General features: G+C 28.9%; 2 long non-coding RNA genes across 3 annotated transcripts in view; both read left to right on the top strand.

Moving 5' to 3' along the window:
• LOC142326665 (uncharacterized) overlaps nt 1-19,263 on the top strand; it is a 184,275-nt gene that overhangs the window by 56,649 nt on the left and 108,363 nt on the right. The window lies entirely within an intron of this gene.
• Nucleotides 1-19,263, top strand: part of LOC142326666 (uncharacterized) — a 73,540-nt gene that overhangs the window by 38,772 nt on the left and 15,505 nt on the right. Inside the window, exons 4-5 of one of the 2 annotated variants that reach the window (XR_012756828.1) lie at nt 14,670-14,846; nt 18,463-18,734. This is a non-coding gene — a long non-coding RNA (uncharacterized LOC142326666). The remainder of the gene's footprint in view (nt 1-14,669; nt 14,847-18,462; nt 18,735-19,263) is intronic. The other variant, XR_012756827.1, reaches the window with a different exon arrangement.

Below are 19,263 nucleotides of genomic sequence, written 5' to 3'. Positions count from 1 at the left end.
AATTAAATTTTATAAAAATGTAATTATAACAATCGATCGTCAAAAGGTAAAATAAAGTCAACATTATCCATCATGTCAGTATGAAGATCTCAATTGTTATGTTTATTAGTATGAAGCAGTATTACTGTCCTGAGAATTAAAATTATTGTTTAATATATGTTTGAATAATATTAATCAAACAAGTATTCAAAGTTTTATAAAATTCAATTCAGTATAATTAATGATATGTGACGTAAATAAAGTATAACACATCATTGTTCCTGAGGATGGATTAATAATCTTAAAGCGCTGGAACATTACTATTAAAGATTGTCGGTAAGTGGTAACTGTTATATAAATAATTTATATATTATTTATGATTTTACTGAACGAGAGAAAATGTTATATTGCTCTCACATAGTACAGGGTGTAATAACTACTTTTATTGATGAGGCAGCAAATGCTATATACTTTGACACAGTTACGGATGCATTATCAAGCTTCTTGTTGATTTAGCAGCATATCTTGTAAGCTATCGTATTGCGTGCTGTATTTAATTTTTTGTCGAGCAAGTAGGGTTTGGGCAAGGAATTGAGCAAGTAGTAATACATTCAGGATGTATTATTTATTTATCTGAAAAATTAGAAAAAATTTAATATGCTATGACATAGTTAATGATGTGTTATTCAGGTTTTTTGAGCGCTTAGGGAATATGATATGCTCTGATGTAGTACAGGGTATGTTATTTGTTTGTACTGAACAAGTTAGAAATTAAATATGTTGTGACAGTGGACAGCACATTGAAGGTGCTCCCAAAACAGCACCACAGGAGCACCCCATTTATTATTAGTTGATGGTGATGATAAGTTTAGCTTGCAACGAGGTACCTTACAACTCCAACCTCACAGGCGATCTCCACGGGAAGCTCATTATTGTTAAACAAAATTTCTTAAATTTATTTAATATTATTTTATATAATGTAAATTTAATTTTATTATTTTTGTAATATTATTCATTCGATTGAATAAAATCATTTAGTTCAAAATCAACCCACACAGTAAAGACTCACAGTTCATTAATTCAATTCATGAAAGTTTTTGCTTCAACCAGCAAAGCCCTAGGCTAGAATTACTATATCATCAGCAAATCGTAGCATCTTTATCTTTTCACCTTGTACTGTTACTCCGAATCTAAATTGTTCTTTAACATCATTAACTGCTAGTTCCATGTAAAGATTAAAAAGTAACGGCGATAGGGAACATCCTTGTCGGACTCCCTTTCTTATTAGGGCTTCTTTCTTATGTTCTTCAATTGTTATTGTTGCTGTTTGGTTCCTGTACATGTTAGCAATTGTTCTTCTATCTCTGTATTTGAACCCTAATTTTTTTAAAATGCTGAACATTTTATTCCAGTCTACGTTATCGAAAGCCTTTTCTAGGTCTATAAACGCCAAGTATGTTGGTTTTTTTTTCTTTAATCTTCCTTCTACTATTAATCTGAGGCCTAAAATTGCTTCCCTTGTCCCTATACTTTTCCTGAAACCAAATTGGTCTTCTCCTAACACTTCTTCCACTCTCCTCTCAATTCTTCTGTATAGAATTCTAGTTAAGATTTTTGATGCACGACTAGTTAAACTAATTGTTCTGTATTCTTCACATTTATCTGCCCCTGCTTTCTTTGGTGTCATAACTATAACACTTTTTTTGAAGTTTGATGGAAATTCCCCATTTTCATAAATATTACACACCAGTTTGTATAATCTATCAATCGCTTCCTCACCTGCACTGCGCAGTAATTCTACTGGTATTCCGTCTATTCCAGGAGCCTTTCTGCCATTTAAATCTTTTAATGCTCTCTTAAATTCAGATCTCAGTATTGTTTCTCCCATTTCATCCTCCTCAACTTCCTCTTCTTCCTCTATAACACCATTTTCTAATTCATTTCCTCCATATAACTCTTCAATATATTCCACCCATCTATCGACTTTACCTTTCGTATTATATATTGGTGTACCATCTTTGTTTAACACATTATTACATTTTAATTTATGTACCCCAAAATTTTCCTTAACTTTCCTGTATGCTCCGTCTATTTTACCAATGTTCTTTGACGATGACCTAATGTGTCAAAATGTATTTTTTTTATTATTAAATAAAAGAAAATCTTTTATTTCATTTATTAATTTATAACATATCCGTGTGGATTTATATCTTAAATTCTTATTACAAAGAAATTACGCACGGCAATGTATTTTTCGTAATAACGGTCATAAATATAAGGGGAAAGTAAACATTCAGAAAAAATTATTAAATCTATCGAATGAGATTACGTGTGTGTTGCGCGCGCGCGATATTGGTAAAGAATTAGTTTTATGTAAAGAAATTAAATAATAGTTCGTTGTTAAAGTAATTAACTTAAAAATATTTTTTCAGTCCATTCGTGCATAAACCTTTAGGAATTTTTTTTATCGCAATTTAAATCGAATTCAAATAGGCCATTTCTTTCTAGCTTTAGTTTGTTCCATTTTTCAATAATATACAAACATATATATATATATATTAGCCGCCGGAATATGCTAAAATGTTTTCCATTCTTCACTACCATCCACCATTCACAAGCTTTCGAGTTTTGTATTTATTATCGACTGAGAAAAAAACCAACAAAAAATCTCAATTTTTTCTTAGGTTGTAGAACAATTTACCCTACACTTGACACGCTTATTTCATGCCGTTTGAAAATTTAGCGTATTAGTCTTCGAACAGTCGTCGTAGGCAGGCTGTCGATTAGTTTCTATTGCGTATTTCCGTAAACGCATTAGATGTAGTTAATATGCCAAGGTAGATCTAGAAACTGTAAGAAGTCCTCTGAAATGAAAAGATTAGCGCAGAAACAAAAGCGTGTAGAAGAGCGTAAAACTAATAATATTTGATAAAATCAAATTATTTGTTATACTTCTTTCTGTATCAGATTTGACGGAAAAATTTTCACGATTATTCAGTAGAATAATCATTTTTATAGATTTGCTAGAGTGGTAGGGGGCGATCGTGTTGAAGCTTATTTTACTGTATTAATATGAGTACAAATTAATATCGGTTAATTATTTAGTTGTTTCGAAGGCCGTGAAAATAATTAAAAAATTTTTAAATTAATCCAGTCTAAAATTAAATTACTTTAAATCGAATTATTTAATAATAGTAACAAAAAAATTCTATTAATATTTAATTTATTTGCCAGCGGGCATATAAAGGATTGTCTTCACCCGTAAAAAGTAATTTCAAATGCGGATACTATACGACAAAGAAATTAAAGCCGAGTATGACCTCAGATTCGTCTTAATTACATAATATAGAGGGAATCGTCCGTATAGTTTGATTTTGTGGTTTTAACCTAAAATATTTTGTCGATCAAGAATAATAGTTTTCTAGAAGCCTCCATTTTGCGGTTACAATTTTTCATTCCTGTGCGTCTAATAGATGAGAAAATTTGCGACTTTGATGTATCTTTTTTGCCTGAACATGCACTCCACGAAAAACTTTTATTAACACAATAAAATCCCACCGATCGTAAAAATCATTCTTACTCTTTTAAAACGTTTTTGTCCGTATGGTTTTTAGGTTATAATTTTCTTAATCGGAATTATTGGGGAATTAATTAGTTACATTAATTTTATTTATATTTTAAATATTTACTTTTTAAAAACGTAAATATCCTTCGGTTATTACAGCTAGTTAATTAAATTAAACTCCTTGAACCGTGATTTTTATTTCAACATAAGCAAACTACGTATTTTCTACTTACGTTAAAAGTAATTTTATTTACGTCTAAGTTAGGAGTTTTTTGAAGTTTGAATTATTTTTGCTCCGAAATAAATCTATTGTGTTTTAAATAGCGCGGGCTTTGTGATATACCGGGGCGATTAACGATTCTAGGTTTCGTAAGTGGGGTTTTTCTCTTTTATATATGCTTTTTTGTACATCATTCGTTTAAAATATTTATAAGAGTCTCATTTTGACTGTTTTCTCCGGTATTGAATTTTTTTTTGTGGAAAGTTAAAAGGCAAATTGTTTAAAAGCAATAAGAAATATTTTCTGACTTCCTTAAAGTTTAGTAGAAGTTAACCGACTACCTTGAGCGATATTCTTTTATTTTAATCGGAACGCTCGCTTCACTTTTACGTTTCTTGAGAACGGTCTATACGGACATTTTTATTTTTAATACTGATTATATTACAGATAAAAATAATTTTTTTTTTTAAATTGATGAACGCTTATAAAAAACTAATAAATAATCTCCGCCAAATAAACAATTTGAAAAAGTTTCTGAATCAACCGAATTTCACAAAGTCGAAATTTAAAGAATTTATGAATAGTATTATTTTTTATTTTGGCCTTTTTTTAAAAAAAAACCTTTCTTGAAAGAAAAAACTGATTGACTGTGTTATCGCTCTCTTGTCTCGTTTAATATTGCTATATACTCCGATAACTTCTTTTATTTTTTGTCGTCATCACTTCGATTGACTGGTGTGATGTTACTCTTCGCCTTTTTTTGGACCTTCATGTATGTATTTTCTATATTCTACATTCTTAATGAATTGTTTTATATATATATATATATATATATATATATATATATTTATCTTCGTATTACTTTTTTACCTTGTACCTAACCCTATAATGTTAAACCAAATCGGTTAAAACAAAATACGTAAAGTTCAACAGCTGTTTTATATTATATATTTTGTCTTTGGAATAGTATCGCTAGTGTAAACGAAACGGTAAAAGATTTAACTTAAAATGTAAATACCCTAATTATAATACTCTTAAGCATTAATAATTTACACGTGCACCGTTTTAAACTTAACAGTGCGAGATTGTTTACTAAATTAAATATATATCGATCGGACTAACGAGGGTGTTAATGATCCTGCGGCATAAGTTTTGAATAACAAAAGGTGCACTTTGGCTCAGTTATCCGAACCACCTAACATTAAAATAATTTATTTTCCTTCTGGACTCCGTTTTGTGAATTTCAACAAAAAAATTATTTCTCAGAAACCGGTAAACCTAGATTAATGAAATTTGGAAAATTTCATTTTTTATTCTTCCATATCTTTATAACGGTTTGATATAATTTTTACTTATTAAAGCGTTTTATTTTGAATAAAATGACACATCGCTTGTAAAACTCCGTTGACATACAATCGAGTTGAAGCCGTACAAAATCGGTATGTTTCATACGGATTTTTACCTAAAAATTGAATAGAACATGTAGGAATATTTTTAGCGATTTTTAAGAAAATTATTGTAAAAACCTTATGTGTGAAAATAAAGAGTACAATAGTTCCATCGTTAAAACCGGCACAGTTACCTTATAACTGTTGTTCGATTCCCGGCAAGTTCTGACATTTATTTCATATATCCTTTTATGTATTTCTTCTTCATCTTTAAATATGTAGTTTCTGAAAAGGTTTTAATACCGCAATAAAAGTAATATAAACATATTTTTCACTCGTATTCCAGTTCATGCGGCCAAAAGTACCTTTTGTGTTTTTAGTACGTAAACCCAAGAAACCTTTCAATTTTGCGCTATCTCTCTCTGTCAGTGGGTGTGTGTGAAAATATGTTTAAAGGAATTTTAAAAAAAAAGGAAAAAATAGTTTTTTTTTCAAGGTCTCTTATTATTTTAACGGGTTTAATTCCACGGTCATTTCTAAATAAGTAACAAAGAAAACGGTTTGTCAAGAGTGATAGAGATGCAAATAATGTTTGATGTTACAATCGTGACGACGTCGGTATATAAGATTATTTATGTATTAATAAAATTTGTCAAAGTTCAACCTTAACGACAATTCGTCTGTGCTTTTTCATGTACTTTCTGTCGTTCGACCATCATCAGAAAAATTCTACTTCAATTTAAAAGTATTAAAATCAAAATTATCAATATGTAAAATAATTTTCATCGAGACATTTTTACGCGTAGATTAAATTGTTATACGTAGTCGTGTCGATTTAACCGTTTGATTTATTTCAGTAGTCGACACTTTATTTGAATCGCGATAAATTTTAATTATCGTAATATTTATAATAAATCTTGAACGAAAAATAATTTGTTTGATATATTTTGTTATCGTATAGACTTGTTGATGGTGGCGTCTTGTCAAGCGCAGAGTACATAAACAAATAACGACTGTCAGTACTTTGTACGCGACACAATACCGAATTTATTATTTTGTTATGATTATGAAATAATTACTCAAGTTAGCGATAATATTTTCTTTCCGTTATCGGTTCATTATTAAAACAGGGTTTTAACATTCCAACGAAAATCTGACTGAGGAACACCTTAAAAAAAAACTAAGGACGTGTAATCGATTTTTTATTCTGATCAATTTATTAAATTGAAAATGCAGATTTACTACTCTACATAAAAAAAAAAAAACTGTCTAGCATTCCAACATATTTACAATAAATATGAATTTTTTTAGGTAGATTTCAGTTAAATTCTCTATCCCTGGCGATAAAAAATTACTTTTTTAATTACGAATAATGTTATAGGTTTCATCAGTATAGTCGGTTCGATAGCGAAGCTACCTGCAGGACATGATGTAGTTGATATTGGAATTTTAATATTATATTTATATTATCGTTCAATAATTTGTCGCCTCACAAAGTGATTATTTAAGATTCCGAGTCGATTTTCGGTTGACGTTCATGTTTTATCGAGTTTATCATTCGGGTACTATAAATTGCGAATAAAAATTTCGGTTTAAACGACACATTTTTTTGAATATAAAAATCCACGATAATCCATGAAGGTAGAAGAATACTGTAACTTTTAGAGTAAGGTATCGTTCAACTGCTTTCCCTTTCGATGAAAAATACAATTTTAACTTGGCTCCCCCGATATATAGGGTTGCAACTCAAGTATTTTAGATAGTAATTTCATGTCCTCCTTATTAATGATAAATGAACTATCTTACTCTTTTCTTCTTACTTACGTAAAGCATATAAATTTATTATTTTAGTTTAGTTCAACAGCCGTTATAATATATATTTTGTCTTTCGAATAGTGTCGGTGTAAATCAGACGGTAAAAGATTTAACTCTAAATGCGAAACAAAATATAAACGCATTACAAGTCATAACTTATGATAATTCTACATCATTCTATCGTTCACAGTACCGGCGCTACCGATAACTTCATTAAATATTCTAACAAACTATTCGTAAAACAAATATTAACGATTTCACCTTCGTCAGAAACATTACCGTTTGCACATATTTTTGATAGTTTATTTGTAATCCTAGATACTAGTATACCGGTTTATAATTCTAAAATATCTTTTAGCAGGTAATTTTCTCATTTTTAAAATATTGTTTTTTAAGAGCCGTACTCTACACGTGTATTTTTTCTTAGGTTTATCCTCAGCAATGCAATCTATAATCGAATTTAAATGACCTAAAAACAAATTAGATCTGGCAAATAACATGTAGTGGAAAAATTTTCGTTGTAAGGAAAGAATTAGAACACCCTTTTTTATAGTAGCAAACAAATAAAAAAAGACATAAAAAACTACGCATACGGGCTGAGAATATTATAAAGACGCATTGACCGACACTTACGAGAAACGAGTTTCGGTGAATACCGACGCGTGATGTATAAGTTTCGCTTCCCTCTTTGTATGTCGACTCATTCTTTTTTGTTATCGCACAGTACAGGAAGTGAAACACGCTTGTTTCATATTTCTGAACTGAATATAAGAGCGGTATTATTATAGGCCTCGCGTTAAACTTTGGTTTTTTTATATTAATTTTTTATAAACCGATCAAATTTTTACTTGGACTTATAGGATTTTTGTTCGGGTTAAAGGCATTATATTTCCGTATAACGTAATGCAGTTCGGCAGGGAATTAAAATAAATTTCGAGTTGTACAAATTCTCGAGTTATAGGCGTTCGAGGCGTTAATATTGGAAGGACAGGTAGAAGGGAAAAATTGTGTAGGCAGGCCACGTTTGGAATATGTAAAACAAATTGTTAGGGCTACGAAACGGTTGCTGAAGTAGCAATAAATTTTATTAGTACAAACAATTTGTCATCATAATAGGCTGTTATTTGAAAATCCTTACCTACCGACTGATATCTTTTGTCCATGCGGCAGGGGTGATGAGGGAAGCTTAACTCCTGAACAAAAAATATTATATTTCACTAAATCGATAAATATTTTAAATTAAGTTGTTTGTGTAAGCTGTGCATCAGAAAAAAGCCGGCTGAAGGGTAAGTCGTACAAACGTGTTTTCAGCTTTTTCTTTTAGTAATTAAATTCTAAATACGATATAAATTTGACGGTAAAAACATTATTTGGTCAAGAGGATAAACTTAGACGCAAAATGTTTTATTACAAATTATTGTTTTTTTTTTTTTTTTATTCTGATTAACGCTTTTAATACCGCGTCATTTGTAAATTAAAAACATAATTTGATCAAGGAGTTCAAATCTGGCCCGTTTCCCGGAAAAGTAAAAACGATAGATGTTCAAGGTTTACTCTTCATTAAACTGAACGATTTTAATGATAATTTCATGGATTTTGTTGAGGTAATTCCACCGATAATCCTGAGAAAAGTTTTTTTCATAACTTATTTGAACGGAAAATTATTTAGTCTAAGTAAACGATTTTAATGTAATCGGCATTATCGTTGGATTTTTATAGCGGGAGGATTCATTTTCTAATGTCATTCTTATTTAAAGGTTTTGCGTAAAAATCTAAAATTCTTTTAATAATTATACCGCTGCTTGTGTTCAAACAAAGAAAGTTTTATTAATCTTATAATGTTTTAACAAAAACGATATTACACGTACAGATTTCAAGGACAAATGGTACTGTAGAAAAAAACTATAACAAAACGGCTAGTACTGACCATTGTTTATGGCGGAATAGGGTGTGGCATGTAAAATATAGTTATCGTAAACATTTTTTTCTCCCCATAACCCATAATAATGAGATAGCAAGTATATATATAGGAATCGTTATAAATCATTTATTTAAAAATTAATCTTTGTTTGTTTTTAGTCGAACAAAAACTCTGTTCGATCGAAAAACTTTTTTGTCTTTTAAAAATGCTATTCATTTTAACGCAAACATAATTCCTCTCCTTCCGTTAAACACTGACAACGATACAATTGTAGTTATAAAAAATAAATGATATAATCATATCGCCCTCTTTGCGAGTTTTAAATTGATGAAAATTTGAATATTTAAAATAACACAGCAACAGCCAAGGAGAAACGTATATTTGAGAACCGATCGAGAGAAAGCGTAAAATCCAACAATTATTTCTTGTTAAGATATATTTCTTTTTATTAAGTTACGTAAGTTTTAAGTTGTAATTTACATTGTAATAACGTAACGTAAATTACATTATTACCTTACATGTTAAGTTTCATATATGTCTACTTATAAGAATGTGCAAATATATATATATATATATGTTAAATGCGTGCAAATTCTGACAATATTTATGAATACTATTTTTTTTTTTTTTTAAAAAGGAAGTTACTTTATTCAAGCGGTGTGTTAAATTAATTTATATAAAAAGTGTACGAATATAATCCTTAGGATTACAATAGTTACAAACGAATGCATTAATATTTCTATAATTAATTTACCGTGTATAAATACAATTTTTAATTTACTATATTTCTTATTATTTAAAAAAAATATTTCAGGGCGTAGAACCGGCCGCTTTGATTTTACTTGTATGATATCCTTAGTTACCAACATCTACTGCAAAAGCATTACCGTGTAATTCACAACATCATTCGGTGTCTGTAAATCAAAGAAACAGTACAAGAAACGCTTACATTAAAATAATAAAATAAAAATTTATCGCCGATATATCCGTAGAAGAAAGTGAAAATATAAGTAAATACTCCCTCTAGGAACGATCAGAGTTAGTAATGATGCGGGAAAAAGAGCGCTATGGAGTACACTCAAATATGTAGCGTATTATTTATTACGAATTTTTTTCTTAAATTTAATTTAATTTGATTTATATTTAAGCTTTCCGGTTCTCGTATCGAGTGAATTTGCATATGTATATTGTGAATATTGAAAACGTTTAATGCGCGATCATTAAAAGACGCCTAAATCAAATTTAATTGCATAGATTTGGTGACTTTTCGCTTTTCTTTGATAGATTTTCATCATTAAAAAAAAAATTCACACAAGAGGTTATCAATTTTAGACTCCTAATAATCCCATTCTGAGATGCTGCCCGCCAGAGGAACCGCCTAGCTGCAGCTAGTTTTTTATCGTATTTAAATCTTTTAAATATGTCAGTGTTAATTAATAATCTATAAATGCAAAGAATAAACCGTTTAGAATAACACATACAGGTGTTTTTCTAAACGGTTTATTTTTCTCTAATTTATTTCGTTTAAAATAAAAATGTACTAATGGTTATTATAAATATAAGACGGGGGAGATAGTAAATAATAAAAACAGAATTATCAAATTAGTAAATATTTATTATACTTTCGAGTTAGCTTTTTAAATACGTAAATTATATTATTTTTCTAAATTAATATAAAATTATCAATCTACGCTGAATTTGTATCTGAAATATGATCTAAAACATATGCGTTGAGTTTCATATAAAAAACGCACATAAATTGTGTTTTGTGTGTTTGCGCGCGCGCGTAAGTAAGAAATATAAATTGTAAAAAAAAAATTGTTCGTTGTTAAAATAATTAACTTAAAAATATTTCTTCACTTTATTAGGTGGATACACAAATAACACGATTTTGTTTTTATCGTATAAATATCGATGTCAATTAAGCCATTTCTGGGTCCGTTTTTGTTCGATTTGTATGTCAACGTTTGTTAAAAAATAATGTTTAGGGTATATAATAATGTATATAGTTTACGATGAAAAAAGATATTTATATAATTCTCTCCACGTGATAGTTAATCGAATCGGCATGTTTTATAAATCGTTGTTTATGCGAATAAGTTTACTAATACTATTTTTTAATTAAGTGAACGTAAATAATATTATGCTATTTAAAATATTGTGTGAGATAATTTAATATCGATCTTTTTTATTTTTAACGAGTTAGTGTCTTCTTTTACGGAATTTTCATATTATTTTTTTATTTTTTAAATTTGAACGACGTAAAAGTTTACTGTTCGAAAATTTTACGACGGGGAATTTTAGCCGATTCTTTACTTTCGACATCGCTACATTAACAGGTAATAAAATCTAATTTAGACTTTTATGTAAATAACGTTTTAATTTTGTCGATTATAATTTTAGTATTTGATTTCGGAAAGTAAAAAAACAGTTAAGTAACATAAATAATTGTTTAACGTCCTTCAAATTCAATTGTTGTCGGAAAAAACTGACCGGATTGAACGAAAATTTTACTTGAATTTAAACTTTATGGTTTTCTATAATCAATTGACTGCTTCCAGCGGGAGAGAGTCGTGGAAAGAGCCTTGGGTAATTACTCGCTTCACCACCACGGGCCGTTCTGCGCCGATAGCAGCTAAAATAAAAAATCTTTTAATTTTTTATAAAGTAAAATATTTACAATACGCCCCATTTTGTCTCCGTTTTAAAATTTTCTGTTTCAAATCGATTTATTATTTTTTTGTTTGTTTAAATTTCATCATTAAACGTGAACGCATGATATTTTTGATAGCGAATAAAATTCTCCAAGTCGATATCCCAGTATAAATTTAAAAAATATTATTTAATAAGTTTAATAATATTTTAATTAAAAGGTTCGTTTCCTTTGTTAAACTTACGCGTATATTTCATTAAATGGGAAAACCTTTTTCGAGATAAATCATTCTTAAAATTTTTTTTTGAATTTCACGGAATATTTTTTCTATATAGCCTGGTAACGATTCTATTTCGCAAATCTTGAAGAGTAGCAGGCGTAATCGGAAGTCACCGGTTTGGTCTAGCGGTTAACTCGTCATTGCAAATCGGCTGATTTCGAAGTCGAGAGTTTTAAGGTTCAAACCCTAGCAAGGTTAAGAATAACTTTTTTACCGATTTCATTAGATAGCGGATACCGGTGTTCTTTGGTGGTTGAGATTCAATTAAACACATCTCACGAACGGTCGACCTGAGACTACAAAACTATGTAAAAACCGTTTCGAAGAAACCACGGCCGTCGCATTTCGAAAGAAGAATTTCTTAAGTTAGTATCGTTATTAGGAAATAACCGATAAATATAAATTTGTAATTATAATAAATAAGTAATAATAAATATTATTTTATTTTCATAGAAATTTTGAATCGGTACTAGGAAGGAAAGGGTGAAAATTAGTTTAGACTTTGTAAATAATGAATTATCGTGCATAAATATAATAACTCCTGTACATTATGTTAATACAAATCGAGAAATGCAGGGAGAACATTAAAAAAAAAAAATTACATTGTGCAGGCACGCACGACGCGAAATAATAAGTTTCAGGTGGGAAACGTATTGTCCTATAAAAATATAAGTGGGACCTGACATTTCACAATATGCAATTTTCAAGGATGACGTAGCTTATCGTACGGTGTTCTTGTCGTACACGTATATTTAAACAGATCCTTCTTTCCAGTAATTTTCGCAAAAAATCAAACGAAAAGTACCAAAATACGTCAAGAATAATTATGAAAGTAATAAAATAGCTGAAAATACCGATTTTTAATGTCTCACTGTGTATTCGCGCGCGCGCGCTCGCGTTTTCCGTCTGAATTAATTTCTCAAAAAAAAAAAATAGATTATAAAATTTCATATTACTTCTACAGCAATATAGTTTTGCTCCTAAAGGGTTTATATATTTTTTTAAAAATATTTACGTATACAAAAAATAAAATTAAATAAAGTTTAAAAACAATAACGGTTTACTTTTAAAACGAAATCGCTCTAAAAAGTAGAAAATAAATTTTCTGGTGATTTTAAGATAATGAAAATAATTTTCAGCATTTGTAAAAAATAACCCGTTGTGCGCCGAAAAAATATTATTTTGTCTTATCGATTTAATTTACGTTCACATTTTTAACTTTATTAATTATCGCAGATTACCTATTCGAATTCTTCAGTAAATATTTTACGAGCTCAGAATTCTTATAAATATTGAAAATTATTTTGATTATCTTATAATAAACAAAAATTATGTTCTACTTTTTAGAGCGATTTCGTTTTAAAAGAAAATCATTATTCAGTTTATTTATTTTTACTTTTTATTCTCCCGCTCCAACTCGTTCAAATATTATATCGTAAATTCTTTACAGGTATAAAACCTTTGTTAGTGCAAAATTTAACTTGTATCGGTCGAGTAGATTTGGACGAAAGAATAACAGGTGTACACGTTGTTCTGCCGGATCTTTTATAAAATTTTCTACACGTGAAAATAACGGAGAAATTTAATATAAAATATGTACGAGTTTCCGATTTACGACTGATGAAAGAGAAGCAAAAAGGTTTTTCTTTGTTCGATTCATCTTACAACGCTGTTTATTTTCTTCTTCAGAATACAATGCTGTAAAAGTTGTACGGATTTTGTTATTCATTTAACATAGTTATGGCTCTTACCAAAAATACGGGTCTTTCACGTTTACCTGCCGTCTTGGATCTCGTATCGAATCAATTTTTTTTTTTAATAGTAAACGATACGTGTTTTAATGTAATGTTTTGTGGAAATAATGGCGAAACCACTTATCATCTACTCTTTTTTTTTATTTATGAGCACTGAAAGTTGGAGGGACGTAAAAATCGCGATGGATATAAAACGAGTTAAAACCCCCTCGTTGTAACTTTCTTATTACGTACCTTTAGAATTACACCCGAAACAAACTTAAAACAAATAATGTTGGAATTATGGCCCAGACCCTAATTAAACGGCCCGGTCAACCGAGGTATTTACTTTAATTATCATATTTAATTAAAAAATTTAGTTTTATATTTTCAGTTATAAATTACTTAACGCAACAAACTGAAAAAAATTTTGACATCAAAAGTTTCTCAAGTCCTTTTACTCTCGAGATTTTTTCGATACGTGTTGTTTCGTTACAGGTCTCGCTGTAGCAGATCATCAGCATCAGTCTCCCGGTTATCCACCCGAGGGAACACACTATTTTATCTAAATGATAATTTTTCAATATTTATACCGCATTTAATTTACACTAAATTTTCTTTATAAATAAAATAAAATAAAATAAAAGCTCGTTTTATATATATTAATTTTATTTTATTAACCGAACTAAAATGTTATAGTAAAATTTTTAAAGTTAAGAGATACTTTTTCGTTATGTAAAACCTTTTTTTTAAGTTTAGATTATGCAAATTAGTTTATTTAATTGGTTTCTTGAAAATAATTTTACAATTAGTTCGATTAATGAAAATTAATTTCTTTATATATATGTATATATATATTTTCTTTTCATTAATGGGGTTATAGTCTACCCTTTTTCTTATTGTTGTCTGCGAACACCAGTCATCATCTATGTGCAGGATATTGAAATTTATTAAAAAGTGTATAATATAATGTTTTTATTTTTTATCGCTTTTGTTTCCCCAAATAAGATTATTATAAATATGCGATAATTTAATTTTAATTATTTTAATCGGTTCAAAATACATTAAGTTGTTTTAGATGAAGCCATCATTATCCGGTTTGTTTGCTGTTACAGCGGTTTTCTTTGCGGTTATTCAGCATCTATCCACCGGCGCCAAGTCCATATCTTGATGTCCTGTTGGTTCATTAAAGCGCCGATCGATTACATTTTAATAACGAATTAGAAGAAAGAATACGAATCAACCTTGCTGTTGTTATACGGGCTGCACCACCGCCGGGCAATAAAATTAAGGTAATTTATACTACTATTGTATTTTGTGAGAGGCGGCAGTGGACTGAAACATAATGGTATGTCAGTAAACTATACATATTATTTGAATCCATTATATTAAATTTATAGCTTGATTTTGTTTGCAGTTTTTTCTGATTATTGAAATTTCATTCTCCCATCTAAAGTTTTTTCCGAAGTTACCATGTCATCAGCTAATGGTAAAATGTAAACATTTAGATGTTGACTTTTGTATTTTTTTTTACAAGTATTTGTATTTTCATATTCTATTCTTCAATCGATTTTTCCAGAGCGAAATTGAACGATGTGAGAGACCATCATCTTGTCTTACTGTCATTTTTATTTGAATGGGTTTCGAAATTCAACCTTAAATTTTAACTTTTGAGTATGTTTATTTTATAATGCTTTAGTGTTATTGACAAATTCTTTCAATATTTTAACCAGAGCTTCTATTGAATATTCCTTTAGTAATCTTAGAAATATAAATGTTAATTCCGGATCTCTAATTTTTTGGTATGATTATTATCATCTTATAATTATTTTTTTTGCAGAAACTAGTTTTTTAGATTTTTACGTTATTTATTCTCAAACTATCTATGGTGGAAATATATATCTTTTAAAACTCAGCTCTATCAAACCAGCTGATATTTTAAATTTAACATTTTCAATTTTTATCTTCAGCAAATAACTGTTTTTTATTGGCTTTTAAAATTAACTCTGGTACTACTTTAATCTAAAAGAAAAAATCAGATTTTTAGATTTTCTCATTTTTTACAACCAGACATAAAGTGTCAATCGCTTCTGAAAACAGTAACAATTCTCAAAAATACTTTCTTTTTTTTAAATCAAAAATATCCCATGTAAGTATATTCCAACTAGTAGTATTTCAATTACAATAAATAGAATTCAATTGAGAATTATTTAGACAAATTTAAGTGAAATTTATTAAAAATCTATATTTTTGTTTTCCTTTTGAAAACTCATATTTTATTTTTGGTTAATTGAAACCCAACCGCTAAAGAACATCAATATCCACGATCTAGTACAAATACATATAAAAATAACTGGCTTTACTAGGACTTGACCGCTGGAACTCTCGAATTCTAAATCAACTGATTTGGGAAGACGCGTTCTCCACCAAACAACAAAATAATTATCGTGTTATATTTTCATTAGTTTCATTCATACTGTACAATCTACAGTAATAGTAGCATTATATTATGAACTTTGTAGACTTAACAAAGTAAATTGTTATACTAGACGAGACATAAAATAAAAACACAAATATCAGAATTGATAATTATTAATTTTATTATAATAATCAAACAAAATGTTAATATTTTATCAAATACAATCGTAATACATTACAGTACTGAAAAAGTTCAAAGGAATAACATAAACAGTAGTAAATATAATAAAATATTAAAATGGAAATAATTACAATAAAAAATTGAAACTAAATGTAAACCAGCCTAAATGTACTTACGGTAGATTTCATCAATACAAGGAGTTAAATTAAGAGCCGGTTGCGAAGGACACAATGGACAATAATATTGGGATTCTTTTTTGTTGCATGCGCACTCGAAATTCATCGGTTTCCATTTGCTGTGAAATATGAATTGGGGTCTTGCCAATGCCTCTATAAAATGCTAGTTCCAGCCTTATTTTCTATCGGTTAATACAGATTAATTTTTAATAAGAAGTCAGTAATGATGTTCTTACACTTTATTTCACCTCATCTATCCCACAGCTGATACAATTTTTAATAAAAAAAAAAAATAACACAATTGACTAGAAAAATGCTGTAAGAGTCCATTGAACATTAAAAACATGAATTGTAGCAATTATAATATTTGTAATCCATTGTACACCGAATAAGTATGAAAGACTGATTAACCGGTCAAGCAGACAAATGTAACTTTTACTAAGAAACATACCTGAGTCCAGATTAAATATGGAGAGGGAGAAATTATACATACTTGTATATTACAACAATTATAACTTCAATAAAGAAATGTAAAATTGAGTGGCTGATAAAAGGTAATGGCATCCAGGAAAGATGATAAAGACGATTATTCCCTTAATACCAATGTCGGTGATAGAATGGGTGAAGATTTAATTTGCAAAACCTTCATTCATTTCCTTTAAATTTACAGTTATTAGTAGTTTGGCTAAAAACTTTAATTCTTTGATTAAATTTTTTTTGTTGAAACTATTTCAGAATTTCGAATGTAATCTCAGAGCCATTCCAAATAGGTTATTTAGTGAAAAAATATTGCTCTACATAATTCGTATATCTTTTCTTAAGACATCGTATATCTTTTCGTATATCTTTTCTTTTATTCGTATATCTTTTCTTTTATAGACAGTGTGATAAAATTGTATCGAAAAAAGTTATTTACCGGTGGAAAGTATATTTTACAAATCCCAAAGCTAACCTACTTGTAAAAAATCTTAACTGCAACCTTATGAAAAAAAAAGGTGAAGATAAATCTAAATAAAAACTATATCCTTACTTCCACTAAACCTAAGGCATTTAAGATGTAATTAGTCCTGATATATTAGATGGAATGGAAAGAGAGATAAATAAAAGAACTCAAAGCTTAGCCTTCTTGTCAAAAATCTGAAATTTAACCTTAGCTGCAAAAATAAATGTGAAAATAAACCTAAATAAAAAACTTTATCCTTGCTTCAGTAGAACCTTACATATTGGGAATGAAACAGATCTAATCGGGCCTGATATTAGACAGAATGAAAAGAGAGATAAATAAAAGAATAAGTTACAGAAACAAGTTATAATGAAACAAGTCCTCTGAATAAGAGAATTCTATGTTGAAAGAAGAATCGATTAATTTGAGATCCACATGTATTTCAGTGGTGTTTTTCTAAAGTGAAACCTTGACATTGAGTTCAACAGATTGCAAGCTCAAGAGATGTGACAGCAGAATAATGATTAGTTAAGACTAGGGAGGACGGCATACAGAATCTTAATACAGAGTGTTAACAATAATTACCGTATTCAAAAATTGAAAGAATCAGAACGACTAAAATTACTCAAACATCTTTTATAAATGATTAAGCAAAGATACTTCAACCGATAACATGATTGATTAGTAATGCTATCAGTTTTATTTCTAAAAATTATATTAAAATTAATGTTAACTTGAAATACAGACTAAGTTAGTCTAAGATTTTTTTCTCAGCCATTTGAAAAAATTTCATTCTTACTAATCTATATTAAAAATGACAGATTAAGAAAGCTCAGGCGACCAATAAGATTTTAACATAACATTTGATGTTGATGACTGAATATGAAATGACATTCCAATCAATAAGGTGTTGCATTGAAGTAGGTGAATCTAAATTATCATTTCTGTATTTTATTTTTAAAAAACATAAAATTTTTTTTTGAATTCAGTAATTTCATACGTTAACTAATAAAATTCATTGAAGAAATACCTTTTTGTTTTATTTTTGTAGTGGATAGTCACATCTTCATATTCATAATTAAATATACATAACCATGAAAATAAATGATTTTATTTATGGAAAGCAATAAAATTTAATGAAGGAAAAAAATTCATTTTTTTCTGTATTGTTCTTTCTTATTCCTGTTTAGGCATTACTTCAGAGGGTGATGTGTGTTTAAGCGAAGTGTAATCTTGTACAGTTTCAGTTCAACCATTCCTTAGATGTGCGGCTTGAAATCCAACCACCAAAGAACACCAGTATCCATGATCTAGTTAGTATTCAAATATATACAAAAGTAACTGCCTTTACTAGGATTTGAACGCTGGAACTCTCTAAATCAACTTCAACTTAATCTAAATCAACTTCTGGACTTCTAAATCAACTTATTTGGGAAGATGTGTTCACCACTAGACCAACCTGGTGGGTTTTCTGTAATGTTAGTTTAATTTGAAATTATGTAGTGTTACATATGAAGTTGTAATTGACCGATTGCATGCATCAACGTGTTTATCTCGGTATATAAAAAAGTTTAATTTTATGTAAGAATATATATACATAAAAATAGAGGTACTTTTGCGGTGATCACATTTAATATGAATACAAACATAACCTCACAAATTGGTGAGTTTAAAAGAGCGAAATTCTTGGTTCATATTTCTAGGTAGTATTTTTTTTAAATGCTAGGAATACGATGTTAAAAATAAAAATTCAACAGTTTTTTCTAAAGTGAAAGTGACAGAAGCTTAACCAGCTTTTGTCTTCAAATAACACTGATGCTACATTTTAAGGAAATAATATTGACTGATGTAAAGTAATAATCTATGATTTAACGTAAATAAATGCATGATTTTAGGTGGTCTAATCCAGAAACATGAATTTGCATCCATATTTATACATGTATTTTCTTTTAATTTTCACATTCACTAATGAATGTCCATGAATTTCTTGA

This window comes from Lycorma delicatula, chromosome 6 (genome assembly GCF_047948215.1).
Source record: "Lycorma delicatula isolate Av1 chromosome 6, ASM4794821v1, whole genome shotgun sequence".
Lineage (NCBI taxonomy): Eukaryota > Metazoa > Arthropoda > Insecta > Hemiptera > Fulgoridae > Lycorma > Lycorma delicatula.
The sequence above is the reverse complement of the archived record's forward strand: the minus strand, read 5'-3'. Positions and strand labels throughout refer to the sequence as shown.